The following is an 18,764-nucleotide window of genomic DNA, read 5'->3' on the forward strand; positions in this document are numbered from 1 at the left end:
GTGTAGGGAGATCCAGAAGCGTATATGTGTGTGCGTGTATCTGCCTAATATTTCCCAAACCTTTCTCCAGCCCAGGTCAAATAGCATGGATTGGAAATGCTCATGAGTAATTTTGGTTTCACTGGATTGGCACTTGTCAAAGGAAACGGAGTTCTCTGGAAAATTCCTGAGGGTCTCCAAAGACCATTACACGAAGTGAGGGAGAGGAGGGGGGAGGCAGCTCAGGCGTACACTTTCCCTGTCAGAGGCCATTAGGGAGGTGCCCATGACATGTCACCAGCTCTTGGTGGTGAATAGTGGCACTGAGGTGAATGAGCTACCCTGTCATGTTTGGTTTTGGGTAAAATTTTCCTCTCTCCTTGCATCCAGCTCAAGCACATGACTAGGTTCTGCCTTTACCAGCCTTTATATAGAACGATCTTTTGCAACACTTCTTCATTTCCACTGCCTTGAGCCACCTTTCTTTATCTCCTCCATTTTATGCCAAAATAATCACCTGAACAAAAGTGAGCGTGCTATTTTATACCATATACCTTGCCTTAGCAAGGAATTAATTACTGTAGTTATGTATAGGAAGGAGCTCTGCAGTTCATTCATTGCAGTTTGCTTTAATAAATTCAAGGACCACTGGGTCAGGCCCTGGGCTCGAGTAAATCTACATAGCTGCACTAAAGCAGGTGATGATCTGCCCCATTATTTTTCTTACAGTGCTGCAGTTTGCCTGGGACACTTGGTTTAACATTCACATCCTGAGTCTTGCAAAAAGTGCCAGGGGAAATTTATAACCAGAAGTTAATTAACCATGAATCAGTTAATATTTGGGCATGTGAAGTGCTATATACATGCAGGGGATTAAGCTGTCAGAAGGAACTTCAGTTTTAAATCTCCCAGGAAAGCTGTCACTTCTGGCAGCCTGCTGGTCTCCAAGTTGACGCTGTGCAGGGTGGCTGCAGGAGCACTGGTTTGGGGGAAAGGTTCCTTTTGCTATTTTCTACAGGTTCTGGGGCTTTTCTATGGATTCCTATCCAAATACTCCCCTTCTTGCCTTGGAGTCCTACCCAAGAAACTAGATTACCCTTTGTTTCTGGGGTAATTAAAGCACAGGGTGAGATGCATACACCTGCACTGTACAGATCACAGTGACTGCAGTGTGTCCTGCTGGCTCTGGAAGAAGGACACCTGTACGGTCTCTGCAGACCCTGCTGTCCACAGAGACACTGGCAGCATCTGTGAGATGAGCCCTGCATTGCAGGAAGGATTCAGAGATGGATGTAAGGACCCATCTGCTATTGCTGCTCTTCCTGGCTGCTTCTGCTAGAGGATTTATACTCTAATCGATCCCATATTGCCTTTTTTCCTTGACCTGTGCTATAAGAAGTTATTACAGTGGCCATCTGCTTCTGGCTAACATGATCTGCTGTAGTCCAGACCATACCCCATAAATGTAGGCAGAGGTGGGCATCTATATATTAAAGCCAATTTCTCTCACTGCCCTGCTGCTTGGATATTTGTGCCTCCACCAGAGCTTTAAAACAGCTGCTGAACTGATAGATCACCTTGATATGCCCAGTCACCAGCACCCAAGGAAACCTAAATTTAGCAATAAACTAGGTGTTTCGTTTAATGTTTTTCCTGGAGATGGAGGTTTAGTCCAACAGTGCTATTTGCAGAGCTCTGACTGTTGACTGAGCAGGAGAAAGAGTGACACATCAGGGTCAGGCCAGCTGCCCCGCAGGCTGCAGGTGACCCGCTGGGGCCAGGAAGGGATTAGGAGCTGCAAAGGGTGGTGCTGGTGACCACGCACCCCTGTGGACCCGGAGGAGCTGACACAACCCCGCCGCAGCCAGGAACACTGCCTGAATTACGAGACCTCAATGAGCTGCTGAGGTTTAGGATGTCGATGTGGCTGCTTGCAGCTCCCTGAGGTGGCAACAGCCTCATTTCACAGAGCTTCAAAGAGCCAGGTTTGATATAACCAACTTTTTTTTTTTTTCTTTTTCCTGTCCACTTGAATGCACCACATCTGCAGTAGCTGCTGAGTAATAGTGACAGCTTGTATGAAGAAAATGAGCATGAATGGAGCATTAATAAAGCTCTGTTAGACCCATTTAAAGCAGGCACTTTCCCAGAACTAGGAGCTGACGTTACATCGCTGGGGTTGTGTAACTAAAGGAAGGGATGGAGCTGAACTTCCCATCATAACATAGCCCTCTCTAAAGTATTTGGAGAACTAATGTCTTCATAATGATCCAGGCCATTATTTAGGGACCCTTGCTATCAGTTTTGTCTGCTACACTGGTAAGGCTCACAAACTTCATAACATTTTTATGTGCAGAGAAGCACAATAATATTATTATTATTATTTTTTTTTTACTTGCTAGGCATCAGTTTTGAAGTTGTATATAGGTAGGCAAATACCTGAGATATTGTGGTGACACACACTGTGTCCTTTTACTGGAACAACAACGACATCTCTGGCATTTCCCAGTCTGTTACTGCTGTAGGAGGCTGATTTCTCATTATTTGGGCTATTTGCAAACTTGGGCAAAGCGAAAAAATAACTTGTAAAATGCAAGGCCAGATGTTGTCCTCTTCCTCTGTACGAACAGCACAGCTGAAACTCGGGGACTGCTCCTAGAGCTCCTAGATTAAGATGCTGCTCTAAGCTGAAAGGCCCAGCTGGCAGCTCTCACCTCTTCTTTTTGGAGTTGTTTTCCAGTATGAGTCTGCAAATTCAGACAGAAAGCCTTGTGGGGAGAACACACTGCCATTTACTTTAGTCCTCAAAATATTTACTCTGCTGTAACACCTACCAGACCATCTCATCATGCACTAGACAGCACTAGATGGGAATGTATGTGCAGAGCTCTTGACATGACCGTGGTGTGAAAGTTTTCATGTGAGCAGGAGAGCAGCGCACAGCAAGGGAGATGGATATCCACTTGGTTTCCCACAAAACAAAATAGTTATTAATGGTTCTGCAAGTTCCCCTCAACACTAATTTCCTGTTTAATTTAATAGGTGGAGAATGTCAGTGCTTTGTGGACTTAAGGGCTCATTTTTTGTCCCTGATTCCAAGTCCCTCATGAGCCAGACCCCTACAACAAGCCTATATGATCGGATACAACCCAGGATGTTTATTTCTTGTTCCAACACGTGGTTTCTAACTTCTTGCCTCCCTTGGTTATAAATCTCTCAGCTGCCAAGAACCTGGAATGTCACCCAACACACACCGGAGTTGGTCCTGCATTCATTTACCCTGCGTCCATCGGGAGCAGTGTTACTGCAACAAAGAAAGTTACACCAGCATGGGATTAGAGACAGATCAGCCCAAGACCATTTCCCCCGAAACAGAACCAAACAAAACCCAAACAAACCAAAACAAAATCAGGCAACAACAAAAGTTACTGAGTTAGATCTAGGATGGACGTTAACACTTGATTGCCAGAAGTTGGCGTCTACTCTGGGGGCTGATAGGACTTCTGGGAGATGATGCCTTCATCAGAGTGATGGATGAAGTTGCAGAGAATCCCCATATAGATCAACAAGGCACAGATAGGTTGTTAACATGACTCTACTTCATTCTGAAACCCATTAACCCGCACCATTCTGGGGACCTAATTTTGCTCTGACTTGTGCATTCATTCTGCAGGCAGTGATTTCGCAGGAGCGCCTTCTGATTTAGATCAGTATAACCCAAATCAGACTGAGACCTCCTCAAAGAATGCTTTAACTTCTGCTATGATCTATCCTCTAGCACTCGGTCTGTTGGCAGCTCAGAGCATGCACATGTATGCTTGTTACGAGATCTCCGATGACCACAGGGAAAAAGCCCTGGGGAGATGCTGGAAATGCATGTGCTGTGTGGAAACTATAACTTACCCAGGTGCACAGCTCTTGAGGAGTCTGAGCCTCTGAGGGAACCAAAAACCCAATTTCCTGTGTGGGAGGAGAAAGTTTTGTGAGGGTTTTCAAATGGGAATAGAGATGCTTGAAACACAGACAGTAAATAGGTGTAATTTTCCTGGTATTCCTTTGGATACTATGTATTACAGGGATGTTCATATAAAAATCAAAAAAGGGAAGCAATTAAAAAACAAATGAACAAACAAACAACAACTCACATACACACACAACCACAAAGAATTAAATATAATACAAAGTTTGCTTAATTTTTGTAACAGTGCCTCATTGTGCCAGATGAATTAGCCCCTGTTGTGCTGGGTGCTCCACAGAGATACAGCAACAGCCAATACCCACCGCAAGAAACAGGCAGCCATAAGGGTCAAGACAACACATGGCATATTCTCAGACCCATTTCCTCAGGTGGAAATTGTGGCCTCTAAAGATTAAACAACTGAGTGACACAGAACCAAAAAGCAATGCTAATACCAGGAATTAAGCACTATTGTGCTGAATCCTGGTCCAACAACCCCTGCACAACCAATTCACACCAGCAGGAGTGTTGAGCCACCCAAGCACATCACAGTGACCAGCAGGGATGCCAACCAGCTAGAAACCAGGGCAACTCCTATAGGTTTGTCTCCAAAAACCTACGCCTCTGCACAGAGACCTCCTCACTTCCCCGTCCTGTGATGCAACCACCATGAAAACACGAGTACATCACTTTTTTTTTTTTTTTTTTTTTACATTACCCAGGAACTGCTAAATTCCTCTATCTGCCAATAGCAGTATAATAATCCCAGGGTGAAGAGCAGGAGCTGGGTGATCCCTGCATGTAGGTGTATGTTGAGGAGGCATGGAGTGCCTCCTGCTAAAAAAAGGCTCAGTTGTTGGCAGAGAGGGTCAGAGAGAATATGGGGAAGAGCATATGAAGATGGCAAACCTTGTTTATGACCTTATTACAACCATGTAGTGTTGCTTCTCAATAATATTTTCTTTCCTGTCAGTGACCTGCAGCTAAATTAGTGGTGTATCTCTCGTATCTAATAGCTCTAAGTGGCTTCCTCTTCTATGAATTTGCCTAGTGCCTCTTTGAACCCAAGCACATTTTTGGAAATCCGGAGCATCCTGTGTCAAGGAGCCCCACTGCTTAACAGAGAAGTCTCTTCCTGTGTTTGAAGCTGCTGCTTTGGTGTTTTGTTTTCAACTTTGTTTTGCTTTATCAGGAGGGAAACTCCCCGTGCCAACCCTGAGTTCAGAGCTTCCAGCATCCCCTGACTTGTACCTTGTAACCTGGTCTCTGCAGTCACCAGCAGCTGATGAATTCAGCTGTGGGAGGTCAAAGTCATTACTATTTATTTTCTTACTTTTTCCACCTAAAATTATTCCTTTTTATGATTAACACAGCTAATGCTCAATTAAATGCTTAAAAATACAGATAAGCCACCACACTCCTAATCCTTTGCTATCCTTTTTCCTCCCTTTTTACTGCTTTCCTAGGGTCTTGCCCCGTAGTTCAAGAAACTGCCTTACTACAAAGCAATGAAGACAGTAGGAAGTATCCTTAAATTGCCTTTTATGCGACTGAAACATTTATTTATGATCAGTCTGTTTGCGGTTTGAAATGGGACTTTACATCTCCTCAGCAGCTCTTTCACAGCTCATAGAGCAGCATAGCAACATCAGTGGGCTTAAGTTTACAAAGTCTTATAAGATCAGCGAGTATTAGACATGCTTCATGTGTTGCCATCACACTGAAATGATGAAGTTTCAGCTTTGGAAAGAGGGAGGGAAAGCTCTGCTAAATCTTTCCCCAGTCTTTCGATCGCAATCCAATACTTACCCTGGTTGTAGAGACTCAGAGACAGAGGTACAGAGACTTGGGCTGAGCCAAAGGACAAACCCCAGGCTGAAATGGGGCTGGGTTATGCTTTCCCTCTCTTTATGCTTTAAAAATCCTAAGAATCTTAACTTAAATGTTAATGAAAGCAGAGGAATATTGCAACGTATTAACAGTTCTGTTATAGCTCGTAGCCTGGAATTTCTTTTTTCAGATGCAATGACATGCTTAATACATCCGAAGAAATTATGGTCAGGTAATAAATAAGGTTGAAGGAGAACAAACAGCAAGTACAGTGTCAGATGCTTTGAATAGGAGAACACTTATACCAAGAAATGCCAAAGAAAACACGCTTCTTCCGCAGGTCTTTTCACTGCTATTTATTCAGCATAGGCTGTGAATAAATAATAAATAGTAGAAAGCTACATGGAATTAAACTTTGATAGTGACAGACATTACAGATAGGATGAACAGGCTGCAATTCCTCCTTTGTCACATAAAGCAGAAGTAATTAAACCTGGCTGGACAAATGCCAACAGAGCATTTTCAGTAGGAAACACAATCCAGCTGAAATGCAAGTACTTTCCTAAGTCACGCAGGTATCTTAAAATCCCTTGTTCTTAGAGTTTCAGAATGAACCTGAATGAAAGAGAATAAAACATGTATATATATTTCTTCACAAATCACATTTTGCTTTGAAAATTTTAAATTGTATAATTGCAAAGAATAAATAAAATAAATCAACTGGCACTGTGTAATCAATCCTAAATGCTATTTATTCCTTCAGAGAAAAATTCTCCGTTTACTGCATGGTGGAAAGGGAAGGAATTATATTTTAATGTAGCATGAAGACAGATGTCAACCTCTCAAAAAAGATTAATCTCTACTGTCAGTGGTACCTCGGTCAGGGAACGACCTCTGGCTCCTGCAAAATTCAGCGCAGGCTGTCTTGCATATAAAATATTCACTGAAACCTCTGGAGCAAAATGTCTGAGTCCCCAGTGTGTGTGTCCAGGCACAGAGATCTCTGTCCTTGTCTACAATGTGCCAGGAGCAGACCTGTGCCTGGACTTGCCTCCCACCTCTGCCTTCATAATAGGGCAAGGAGCTGCTTGACCCAGCCCAAGGGGATGTCCAAGGAATGAGCTGACACCTGCTATGGGATTTCCAGGTGAAGAAGTAGTGAAGTATTAGAAAGATGATGACTTTTTGCTCAGAAAATGCTGTCTGCCTGCAGTTGTGTTGAAGGGATCATGGGTAGGACTCCATCCACCTTACAGCACTGGACGTAACCAGAGACCTGCGTCGATCCCTGATAAACTGCTTTGGTTCAAGATTCACAGAAAGTTTTATTTCTCTCTTTAGTTGGCAAACCGTGTTGCATAGGATACGTTCCCTGGAAGCTTTCTGCTCAAACTTGATCTCATTGCATCTGAGCTAGCTGTTTAGAGTTGCACTGTGTCTGAAAAGCATTTAGCTGTTCAACATCCTGCTGGCCCCTCCTGTCTATTTTTCTGCTGGACAGAGGTGTCTGGAAAGGACAACCAGGTGTCACGCTTGTCTACTACCAGAAATGGAGTTCATAGTCTGTTAACATCAAAGCCATTTTACCTGGAAACCCCTATTGCATGGAGGGTAGGACACAGCCACTAGCCATGAAAAGAGAGGGGCTGCATGGCAAAATGATTTTTTCTGTAGTGCACGCAAGCCAAATATTGAGATTTTATTCTACTGACTTGAATGAATTTTTCATTTCTCTTTCAAAAGAGATTGTGACAAAGCACTGTCTCTATCTTGGACAGAGTATTTTGGTTTAGGTTTTAAAATATCTTTAGACTTACGTAAATGTAGCTATGGAGTGAGAATCATCTAATCTAACTTTGTTTAAAGTTAGACAAGCTCTCTTTGCAGTCCATACAGATAAGCACCTCCAAAGGACCAATCACCCCATCTGTTGTAAAGCATTGAAAACAAATGCCATATAGACGTCTCTTTTGAAACCATCAGAATGAAGTATTTTAATGTCTAACCCAGGTTTATAATAGCTTTGTGATTGCAGCACATAAAAAAAAAAAAAAAAAAAAAAAGAATTCCCAAATGAATCAGTTTATTGGAATCAGCACTTTCAATGAAAAGCCTTGCAATGGAAAACCCCTCCTTGGCTGCAGCTAAGAGCTGTTTTCAGCAGCTGGGAAGGCAGGAGAAGTGGGCACTGCAACTGCAGGAACAGTGTGGATGGTATGGATGTTCTCACATGTAATTGTAGCATGTAGACTACCAGAATGAGGCATTTTCCTGTGACCACATGTGTGTGCACCAAGGCTGCCCACCTTGGCATGCAGAGCCCATGAGCCCATGAGCCCTACTTCAATGCAATGGGTGTGGAAAATATGTGACTTGGAAACAAAAAACAAAAAACAACTCTTTTTTTTTTTTTTTTTTTTTTTTTTTTGCTTCTGTTCATCCTCTTGAGCCTTAAAGAAGTATGTTCAGGTCACATTTACAAGCTTTGATCTGCAAGACTCAAGACCAGAGATGTCTGTCCTTTGTGAAAGCCGAGATCCTCTCTTAATTGGCTGAGTCAAAGAGCTGATGTTTAGGAAGAGTGCCAGTTGTGACAAAACATAATGAAATGATGAGATTTGGCACCGCTACAGTGTAGTGTGCTGCTTGTTCCTGACAGCAATCCTGAAAGTCATTTATACATGGAAAGTACACAAAAAGCCATAATTAGACCATATGGTTAAGCAGTTCCTCTGGTGTCGCTCAGCAGAGCAGCACCAACTTCTCGTTTTCAGCAGTAGAGTGCGTGGAAGGGTTGGATGCAACCTGGAGGATTTCCACTTTTTTATTTTTTTTTGCAGGATTATCTTTTCCATCGCTATGGAAACCTCCCATTATTGGCTTTCTGGGAGAAAATATGTCCATATCTTTGATCTCAACCACAGCCCACATGGTCTATAAAACTTGGAAAGCTGGAGTACTGGCACAGCCACTCTTCTCTCATCTCAGAACAGAGCAGCCATTCTTAATATATATGTATTTTTAACATTCTTGTCTGGGGAAAGATACAAGGCACCAATGACCCAAATACAACTATCGGCGCAGGGGAAAATATTGTTTATCCGTATATGTTTGCTTAACACATTCTGAACAAAAATATAAACGAGTCAGGGAGCTAAATGGGGTGGAAAGCTCATGTGTGAAGGGAAGGTCTGGGAGTCACCCCTCACAACAGGCACTGTGTTACTGCTCAGAGGAGGGCCAGAGCTATAAGGAGAAATAATCACAGCTATTTGTTTCTGCTAAAATGGGGGCTGGTTTCAGTACTCTTTGCTCCGGATGTAATTCTGAGCGACTTCTCTGAAGTCAGCAGGGTTAAAAGAACAGAAACATGGTGGAGATGAAAAGTGACTCTTTGAATTCATGTCTATCAGATCTGTCTGTAGACCATTAAAATCTGTGATTAAAAGACAATGGAAAAGTCCAGCATCACAGTCCTTTGTATTAAATTAATTTTAATTCATTTAAGGCAAAAATAAAAAGTACATTGTCTCCCATGGGAAAAACAAACAAACAACAACAACAACAACAAAAGCAAAACATTAATTTTGTGCCTGTTCTGTTGTCATGGCCCTGTTGATTGTGTCAACATCAGCATCCAGTCCTAGGAAATATTCATCAGGATCTTGATTTTGCAAGGCCTAATAATTTAGTAATTTAAACTCAGTACTTTGGTAAGGGAAGGAAGCACAAAATTTATTCGTAAAGGCTGCAAAGGGTGGAGTCTGTGGTAAATGGAGTATAGTGTCCCTGATTTACTCAGTAAATCTTTAATGTAGTTGGGCATCAAATCACCAGTCCCTTGGTGGCCATTTCAATGCCTGAATCACTAGAGTGACCTTTATTTATCCACCTTTTATTCCCTAATTTTTATTTACCTGCCTTTGTTTCATTTACTCTTTATTTACCTGCCCTTCTCACCTGTATGCACAGCAAAAATATTTCATTTTCAGGCAGAGAAAAGTGTGGGCGTAACACTTGGTTGACATTTTTCAGATCTCCAAGCAATGATAATACTCGTCTCTGGAATTTTGAATTTCCTTCCAAGAAACCCCAGGAAACTGGGATTTTCTACATTTAACTCCTCACCATTTTTCACTAGTCTTGTATGGGATGTGGTTGGGGTGGAAGACTGAGACATGTCAGAACCATTTAAAGAGGAATCTGTGACATTAGGCAACAAAAACTATCAGACTCATGGTGCCTAATATTTGTGCAACAACGGAGCTTTAAATTTATTCAACCTTATTTTTTCCTGTAGAGTAGATGAAGTCTAAAAAGATCTATGAAAAACACAGGCCACCTCGTGCCTTCAACCCTTTGGACTACCCAGAGCCAGCCTGGCTCAGAAACCCTGGTAGGAGTGTCTTGTTGACATAATTCATTCCTTTGCAGAATAGGCCATTGATTTTCAAGCAGCAAGCAAGCATGGCTTGTCTCCTTGAGCATCAGAAAAAAAAAAAAAAAAAAAAAAAAAGAGTCAGTCTAGGAGGGTTACAGAGACGCCAGAAGGCCCCAGTGTTTATTAGTGTGGCTGGTGTCTTTATTTCTTTTGATACCTCATATGTTTTTGTGGCGGTGGTGGGTGGGAAGGGCGCCTCTCCTGTCTTGTGGGAAGTTTACCCGAGGAGAGGGAGAATGAGGAAAGCCCTCTGCAAGCCAAGAAGCTCTCGCAGGGTGCTGAGACAGCCCTTGCTCCGCTCGCGAGCAGTAGAAGCAGCGCCGGGTTTATCAAATTATAGCTGGGGACGGCTCTTCAAAGGGACCCTGGCGGCACGTTGCAGCAACGCTGCGATCCGTCGTGATTTATGAACGTCTTGCAGCTTCTTCTGCCAGATGTGCCTGCCCTTTGTTTTCTGCGGGGGCTGGCACCCTTCCATGCCGGAGCCATCCCACGCGGAGGGAGCGTGCGGAAGAGACAGGCTCTTGGAAAGGGAAACCGGGTGCGTTGGGAATGGCAGAGCCCCTGGGCGCAGCTCGGATGCCTCAGCTGCCTTTATGGAGCTGCATCTGCTCTTTACGAGCTGTAGGCTTCACTGATGTGGAGACGGAAATTGTGAAAGGCGGTTGTAGCTGGGATCTGCAGTGGCTTGCAGGTAGCAGTGAGATTTTGGAGAGCTGACAGCAAGCGCTGTCCTACTTCAAAATCATTGAGAAACAACTGTGATGGTTATGGGGATATAAAATACTCAAGGCTTGTTGAAGCCGATGGAAAGATTCCTGTTGACATCTTGGGGACAGAAATTTTAAGTAGGAACTTGGGATTCCCCATAGCATTTCTGGGCTGGGAGGATCCACGTGTAATTCATTTATATTTCATTTGAAATGCTGATGGAGGAATCCAGTCCACCTGGGGACTGGATTTTCATCCTAAAATGGGTGAAAAGTTCTCTGCCCAGTCAACAAGGACAGGTACCTTGCTTAGCTGGGCAGGGCTTCACATTGCAGGCATCAACAGTATCTTCCCCTCTCCCCATAAGTGACATATAGATATTCCCTTTAGGAAGTTCAGTCCACTTAGCACCTAAAATTTACACTTGCCAAGTAAGAATCTACTTGTAAGCAGAATCTACTTGCCCCAGATTTACCCAATTCCTCCTGGTTTGTATGAAGAGAATAAAGCCATGGCTAATTTTTTTTTAGGAAGCAATCTGACCCTGCAAGGAGAATTATATACGTGACTTTCTACCCTTCTGGATCTCTTGTTTCTGTGAATCACAACAGTTTGCTGAAAAGGGAGTATAAATAGAACAAAAATGTAAATGGGAGTGCCCTGGAAAGGGTGCAGCCTGAGGAGTATGTCGTGCAGGTGAAGACGTGCTTTTTCCACGGGTATTTAATACTCTTCAATGGAAGTCAACAACGAGGGGAGGAAACCCTCCCCTGTGTGTTCCCAAAGCAGTGCACGTATGAGGTCCTGTCATCACAGATCACGCTTTTGTCAAGGCCAATGCCAGCTCCAGGCACGAGCCCAAAAGGTCCAGGGCCTCTGCAGGAAAGGCAGTGCAGGTCTGACAGCATGTCCATTTGGGTCATTTAAGAGGGCTCAGTCAAAAGGCAGGAAAAATAACTGGTTAGTTGACAGTGAATACTACCACACAGTGTGATGAAATAATTGGAAATAAATGAGTTTGGAGGCAGCCCAGTTCCTATCAGTTCCTGGCTGTTGATTTCTTTCTAAGTATAATTTTTTTGGACAGCTAGGCCACAGAGGAGTCTCACCTGGGACTTTCCACCTACATGTGCCTGGCTTTCCTTTATACAGAGAAAAAATATCTGGAGAGAAAATTGGAAATGTAATACTCCAGGAATAACTAGTTTTACCCGATTCACACACAATTTTCTTAGATGCAGTCAGTGGCAATATGACCTGAATCTAGAAATTTGTCATCAGCAAGTAGAGAGGTTACAAAATCCATAAAGCCATCAAGATTTATCAGTGCAAAGAGAATTTGCAGGATGTGCAGGGAGAAGGGCTGTTAGTTGTTTGCTGCTGTTTTGGGTCCCTTTCATTGGCCAAACAGAACTCACCTAGCAAGGGTATATATATTTTATTACATTTAATGTACTTTAGGAACCATATAATCAGTAGGTTGAAGAGCTTAAAGAGCTTTTGGCAAGTCTAGCTCCACAGTCCTGTGTCCTCATGACTATTCAATGTGGCATTTTTATTGTGGGGACTCATAGCACTACCTAAAGCAAAGAAATGACCCCCTTTCCTTTGAGCATTTGAGGAACACAGAAGGCCAAATTCTGACATATGCTTCCCATGACATGTGGGAAATTTTGGGCACCAAACTGTCACTTAGCAGTTCCCAGGCCTTGGCTCCACGGAAATGGATGTGGTAGCCCCCAAATAGCAGGCCCTGCCTGACCTCTGACTGCCCTAGGGGGATGGATGGCCTGATGGTAATGTTATGTGGTGCCCTCCATCACATGAGCATGGAGCTTGGTGGAAGTGTTAGCCATGGAATGAGGATCTGGGGGCTCAGGTTAGGCCTCTGGGATAAAAAATAGAGAAATCAGAAAATTGGAAATATTTGTGGAAAGTCTTAGAAACCTTAGAAACAAAGTGACAAAGGTCAAAGACTCATAAAGTACTTTTAACATGGTTCTCTTTCTTGCTTTCTGAAATACTATTATTAGATATCAAGAGGCCAGACTGGTGTCACACGTTAGGATGGACCTGTCCCTATGTCCCCAGACACCTGAGATCCCAAGCAAAGGAAGTGTGCTTCTGGAGAGATACAAGGAAGGGAAATTTCACCCTTGAGTCATGGAATAGTGTGGAAGAATGGGCTAGGGTTGAGCAATATAGAAGAGTGGTGTAGGGCTGGACTGATGGTGGTTCGCCCAGCCAAAATAGCAGCAGCGTGCACAATGTAGGAGAAGATAGTGCTGATGATGAAGGGCCCAGAGGACCCATTAGCTTTAGGAGAGAAGTTTCGTCTTCCATCCCATCTGAGGCTGCAAGACCATTCACTCAGTGTCTGCGCGTGTACGTGCGTGCCTACAGGCGGTGGTTGGCCCCCAGTGAGAACAAGTACAGCTAATGCTGAAATATAAACACATGCACACGTGCACACAGGGAACGGCGCTAATCTGAGCACTGTCTCCACATTCACTCTGGTGTCTGAATCACTGTCAACAATGGCAGGGGTTTGAAACAGAGCCAGGAGCCCTTCTCTGCAAGAAGAGATGTGCTCTGCTGGCTGTGGTGGTGGCAGCAGGACAGGTCCTCGGCAGTGCCAGCAGCACGCCGTGCTCTGCTCTTCCCACCAAGCAGGAGGGCAAACACCTCGCAGCCCCTGCAGATTTCATGCTAAATTCGTTCCCTGGTCCAAGAACAGCCAGGAGGGACTCGGGTGTGATGGGTTGGGTGAAAGGCTATGTGGTGCCCCTATCTGCTCAGTACAAAGCCCCTTACCAGGGCCAGGAGGTGGAGAAGGGGAAGAATTACTGTACAAACAGTTGTCCAAGATGAATTGCTTTTCATCCCTTGAGCAAGAGATGGCCTTTCAGTCCCGGGATACAATGAGGGTCTGTTCTGATTGTATCTTTTCACAGGCTGTGTACAGCCAAGGAGCATTTGTCAGGGACAGGCTGAGGTTTTTGGGAGAAATGAATCAGGCTCTCATGTGCTCCATCCTCCCTAGGCTGGAAACTGTTATGATGTTAATGGTGGTGATTACTGTGTGTTTACAACTAGAGGCGGGGTGTTTGTGTCATATCATTTGTCTTCTCCTTGGGTTTTGTGCTCTGACTCCATTTGTGCTCCTGCTTGTCATGGTCTGTTGCTGCTTGTTGTGCCCTGATCTGGCTGATAAATCCCAAATCTTTGATAGGGCGATTCACATGTCTGAAGTTCTGCTTTTGACAGCTCTAGTGCCATTTTGATGAATCATGCAACATTCATAGTCTCCTTGAAATCTTTAGCAATGGAGACAAACAACTACATGTAAATACTTACGTTTGTTGAAAAAAATGCCTAAGCTGCCTGGTAAAGATCTGGAAAAACTGACCAAAAAGTGTCCAAAGATTTTAAAAAGCCAATATTCAGAAAGAAACCTAACTTTTATTTTATTAAACTACTCTCAAAAGCTTTTGAGCTTGACTCGCTGCTATGGAGCACATGTTGGTAACCATCCTGAGAGCTCCTGATCCAGATGGAACTGTAAGATCAGTAAAACACAAATCAGGGACTGCACGGTAGCAATGATGACTTTGGACTGTAGAACTAGGAGGAGGTCTACGTGGGTCAACCAGCCTCGAGCTGTGTCCTTGTAGGCAGCTGTACCACAGCCTTTGAGTCGCCATGAATCCTTGTCCCATTAGCCTTTTGTTTAATGACTATCTCGCTCAGTGTAACCTGATGTCCTTCCCCTGGGATGGGTTGTGTTTTCCCGGTGTTGATGCAAAAGTGCCAGCCATGGAGCTGAGCCAGGTCCTTACCCACACCTCTGCCCAAGCTCTGTGCAGAGGAAGGGGCAGTTCTGAACCTTGACTCTATGCGTGATGCCAATAGCTGATGTCAAGAAATAAGGATTGTCTTCCTTTACTGGGCTGAACTCTGATTTCATGCTCCCCAAAGCAGCATGACTTACTTCTAAGGCCATTAATGGAAAAGCCCAGCTGCCTGCAAAAGAGTCAGGAGGTAGTGAAGCAATCTCAGGTTGTTTCTGACTTGATTTTTGTTGTTGTTGTTGTTGTTTTAAAAGTGATTTCAGGCTCAAACTGCATTGTTCTGATTTACCCACACTTCCCCCCAGATTTGCACTGCTGGGGAAAAAAATACTTCAGTAACTTAATTCAAAGCATATCAGAGTGAGTTGCCAGCATAAACCCGTACTGACTTGTGGTTGAGGTCAGTACTCATCCATATTGACCCAGGAGGCAAATACAGACCAAGGAAAAAAACAAGATAAATATTCTCCTTATGGGACAATACATCTTTATATTGGCTAGAAATCTCAATTTGATTTTTCTTATGCCCTCGGTAGGAAAAAAAAAATGAAAACAATAAAGAGAAATAAGCACATTTTAAAAGAAAGGAAAGATATGCTTTTCCAGGCAACATAGTAATTTTTCTGATTTCAAAACCACTTGCCTCATTGATTTTTGATCCAAACCGCATAAACTCCACTTAAAAATACAGCCTGTCCCTGCAGGGCATTTAAAAATACACACTCCTTATGTCTTTTCCTTTGTCAATATAGTGTGTGTCAGCGAGGAAGAAAAAAAAAACACAAAACAGAAACAATAAAAATGATAAAAGGGGATTATCTATATTAGTCTAGGAGGTGATGTGGGATCCCAGAGCTGGGGATGAGCTGTGCTGTCAGGCCATGACAAGGAAGTCAATGGGATCTTTGTCCCTGGTGTTGGTGAGGCTTTCATTTGCTCTACTGAATCAGGAGGTGTGGAAGATCATTACACGAAGTGTGATGCTAAAATTATGCTAATATACAAATGTTTTTAACTTGTAGACATCAGCATGATAGTGAGACCAGAGACAACAAAGTTCAAGAAGGGCAAGACATATCATGCTGTGACTAACACTTTTTGTCACACTGATCTCAGTGTCCTGTAGCTGGCCTTATCTCCTAAACTAAGCTTAGGACACTTCGTGAGGGCTTCCCCCAAACCCAGCTGAGATCAGCAGCAGAATTCCTCATCCACAGCACAGAGTTTTTAGAGCCTATTACAAATTTTGCATCTCCTCATTAACTGATGTTTTTGTGTCACTGTGAATTTCTAAATAATTCCACTAGCGACACCTCAGTGTCTTTTGGTATATGTCATCTCATCCTTTATGTCATCCAATTTTTCCACTCTGACCTGAGTTCATTGGTGGTGTTCCCCTCTACCTCCTGTGTTGCTGGATGTCACACTCAGTGTAAATGTGCTAGACGATCAAATGGGAACGTGACGGCCTCCCCCCTTCACAGAGCCCCATTTTTGCACATGCAACCAGGAATCCTTTAGGGTATGGAGTACGGTATGCCACTAAAGCAATCTCACCAGAGGAAAAAAAGAGCTCTTTGTGACTGAACACTAGCAAAGCTTTTCAGGGGGTTTTTTCACTGCAGTCGTTGTGAAGTGGTGCAGGGGACTCAGACCCAGTCCTGGAGAAGGCAGATGGACCAGATGACCCCTCCAGCTCCCTTGGAGCACTGTTGTGTGTGGATGCTAGAGTCCATCAACCTCTGGGTCATCTTTGATCTGCAGCTCGCTTTTGTTTTCAATTTTCTTTACATCGTAAAACCTTGCAGCATCCAACAGGATGCTGACCTCGCTGTTTTGGGAGCACACCAAGTCATTTGTTTAGCACATACATTACACCAGATGGCTATATTTGAAATTAATTTATCACAATCGTTTTGGGCGGACTGAAATTACAAGTATGTGACAGCTTCTTGGGAAGCGTGATGGTTTTTCAATATTCCCATCCTTGACACTCCTATGTTGAAATTTCTTTGAGATAACTTCCAGAGAACCAAGTAATTTTCATTGTTAGGTCTGTGCTGTAAATGTGTTCTCATGCATATTATGAGATAACAGCTTTACTCTCCTTTGCTGACTCCGTACAGAGGTGCACAGGGTGTGCAGGTATTCCTCTTGCACTGGCTAAAGGAATTCACGTGCCTGGCTTCACTCTGCCTTTGAAAATCTGCCTTTGAATTGCTAGGATCTCCTAACATGCCGCATCTCATAACTTTCCTGCCTGTTCCTAAAATACAAATCCAAAATGGGTTTTGAATTAAACATTTTCCCTTGGGCACTCTTAAATCATGTAGAAAAATGAAGCCAGGGGGAGGAGAATGTTTTAGAACCGAGATTATTTATTTTATTTTCCTTGTGATAAAAGCTCAATCCAAAACACATTAGAGACAATAAGAAAACACTCCTACTCGTTTGGTGGGTGAGAGCCCAACAAATCATGTCCAGAGGCCCTGTGAGGAGCCGTACCTTACTGCTGACTCACTTGGGCTTTCTCCTCATGGTTTGGGGCAAGGCCCAGAGATCCTTATCCATAAAACCCCGCTGGGTGTAGCAGGCCTGTCGATCACAGGGTGACTGCCGGGGTGCATCCCGCGGAAGTGTTCACGGGGGGGAGCACACCTGGCGCCGGGTAGGTGTGTTTGTTCAAGCAGTGCCGGGAAGGCTTCTCCTGACCCAAAGCCAAACGCCTCCCAGCTCAACGTGCTGACTTGCTGCGGCTTCCAGACATTTGCTGTTGGCTCGGCTCCTGCCCCAGGCTGACCGTACTGTGCCAAGGTATGTGCTTTGCCTTCAGAGGGCAATGCAACTGGCATGAAGGGATGTGCTTGTTTCTCTTTTCCTTCAAGGCTGAGCTTCCTTGGCAAACAGGAGATGTGTCCTCAAGAAGAGAGAGGAGGCGAAAGGTGGGCATGAGGGAGGAAATGACGACAAAAAATTCCTGGCTCGGATTGTCATGCTGGCAACTCCCTGTTCGATGGAATATTTCCCCACCTTTCTCCTCCACCATGACCTTATTGAACTAGGACAATGTCTTTGGAATAAACTGAGAAATGAAGATGGTAGGACAACCATTGGTCTCCCGAGGTTCTTCTCAGAAAATGGTTTTGCCCTGGGGGAGTATTTTTAATGATTAAGTCAACAAAATCTTCTGATTCATGACATTGTACCTTCAGGATCTCTGCTCCACCCAAACCCTCCTCTGCAAAGGATGGAGCGGAAGAGTAGGCCTTACATGGGATGCAGCCCTGAAGGGACTTCAAAGAAGCCGTAGCTTTATTTATTGTACAAAGTGCTTTAATCTGCCACTTTAGAGGCCTCAGCTGGGGTGTATATGACTAAGCACATGTAGGTGCAAGCTTCCACAGAGAGCAAGAGTGGCTCAGCAGCCCTCCAGGTGGGGCAAGATATCAAAAGTGCTCCAGACTCACTCTCAGACCATTTTGTGGTCTCTTAATTAGGCTGTGGGACTTCTCCTTCTGGTAACATAGCAGAGCTGGTGACCTGAACTGCTCAGATCATCTGAGCTTGTTCTTGAGCTCACTGATGACAGTTGCTGAAAGATGGGAGCTGACAACACATTACCCAACCACAACAGAAGGTGACTTCAGGGGCACGCATCTCATTTGGGGCCTGAGATTGTATATGAACTGTAGGAAATTATTGCCCAATGAGTGCTGGGTTTCTCTCTCTGTGGGATATTAGGTCACTGCAAACACCACACTTAAGATTGCTTAAATTTTCATGGAACTGTTTACTTTGGGAAGGGAACTGCCAAACAAACAATAGAAAGAATTCAAAGGAGGGAAATATTTGGGGCTATAAGCTGTTCTTGATCTGCCTGTGCAGGTTGTAGGCAGAAGTGGGAACAGTGTGTTAAATCTTCCTTAGGTATGGCGAAAAAGACAAGAGTAAAGTAGTCATTATTGCTAAGTACTTTGTGCAGAATTGGGGCTGG

This window comes from Anas acuta, chromosome 4, assembly GCF_963932015.1.
Source record: "Anas acuta chromosome 4, bAnaAcu1.1, whole genome shotgun sequence".
In the NCBI taxonomy this organism is placed as follows: domain Eukaryota; kingdom Metazoa; phylum Chordata; class Aves; order Anseriformes; family Anatidae; genus Anas; species Anas acuta.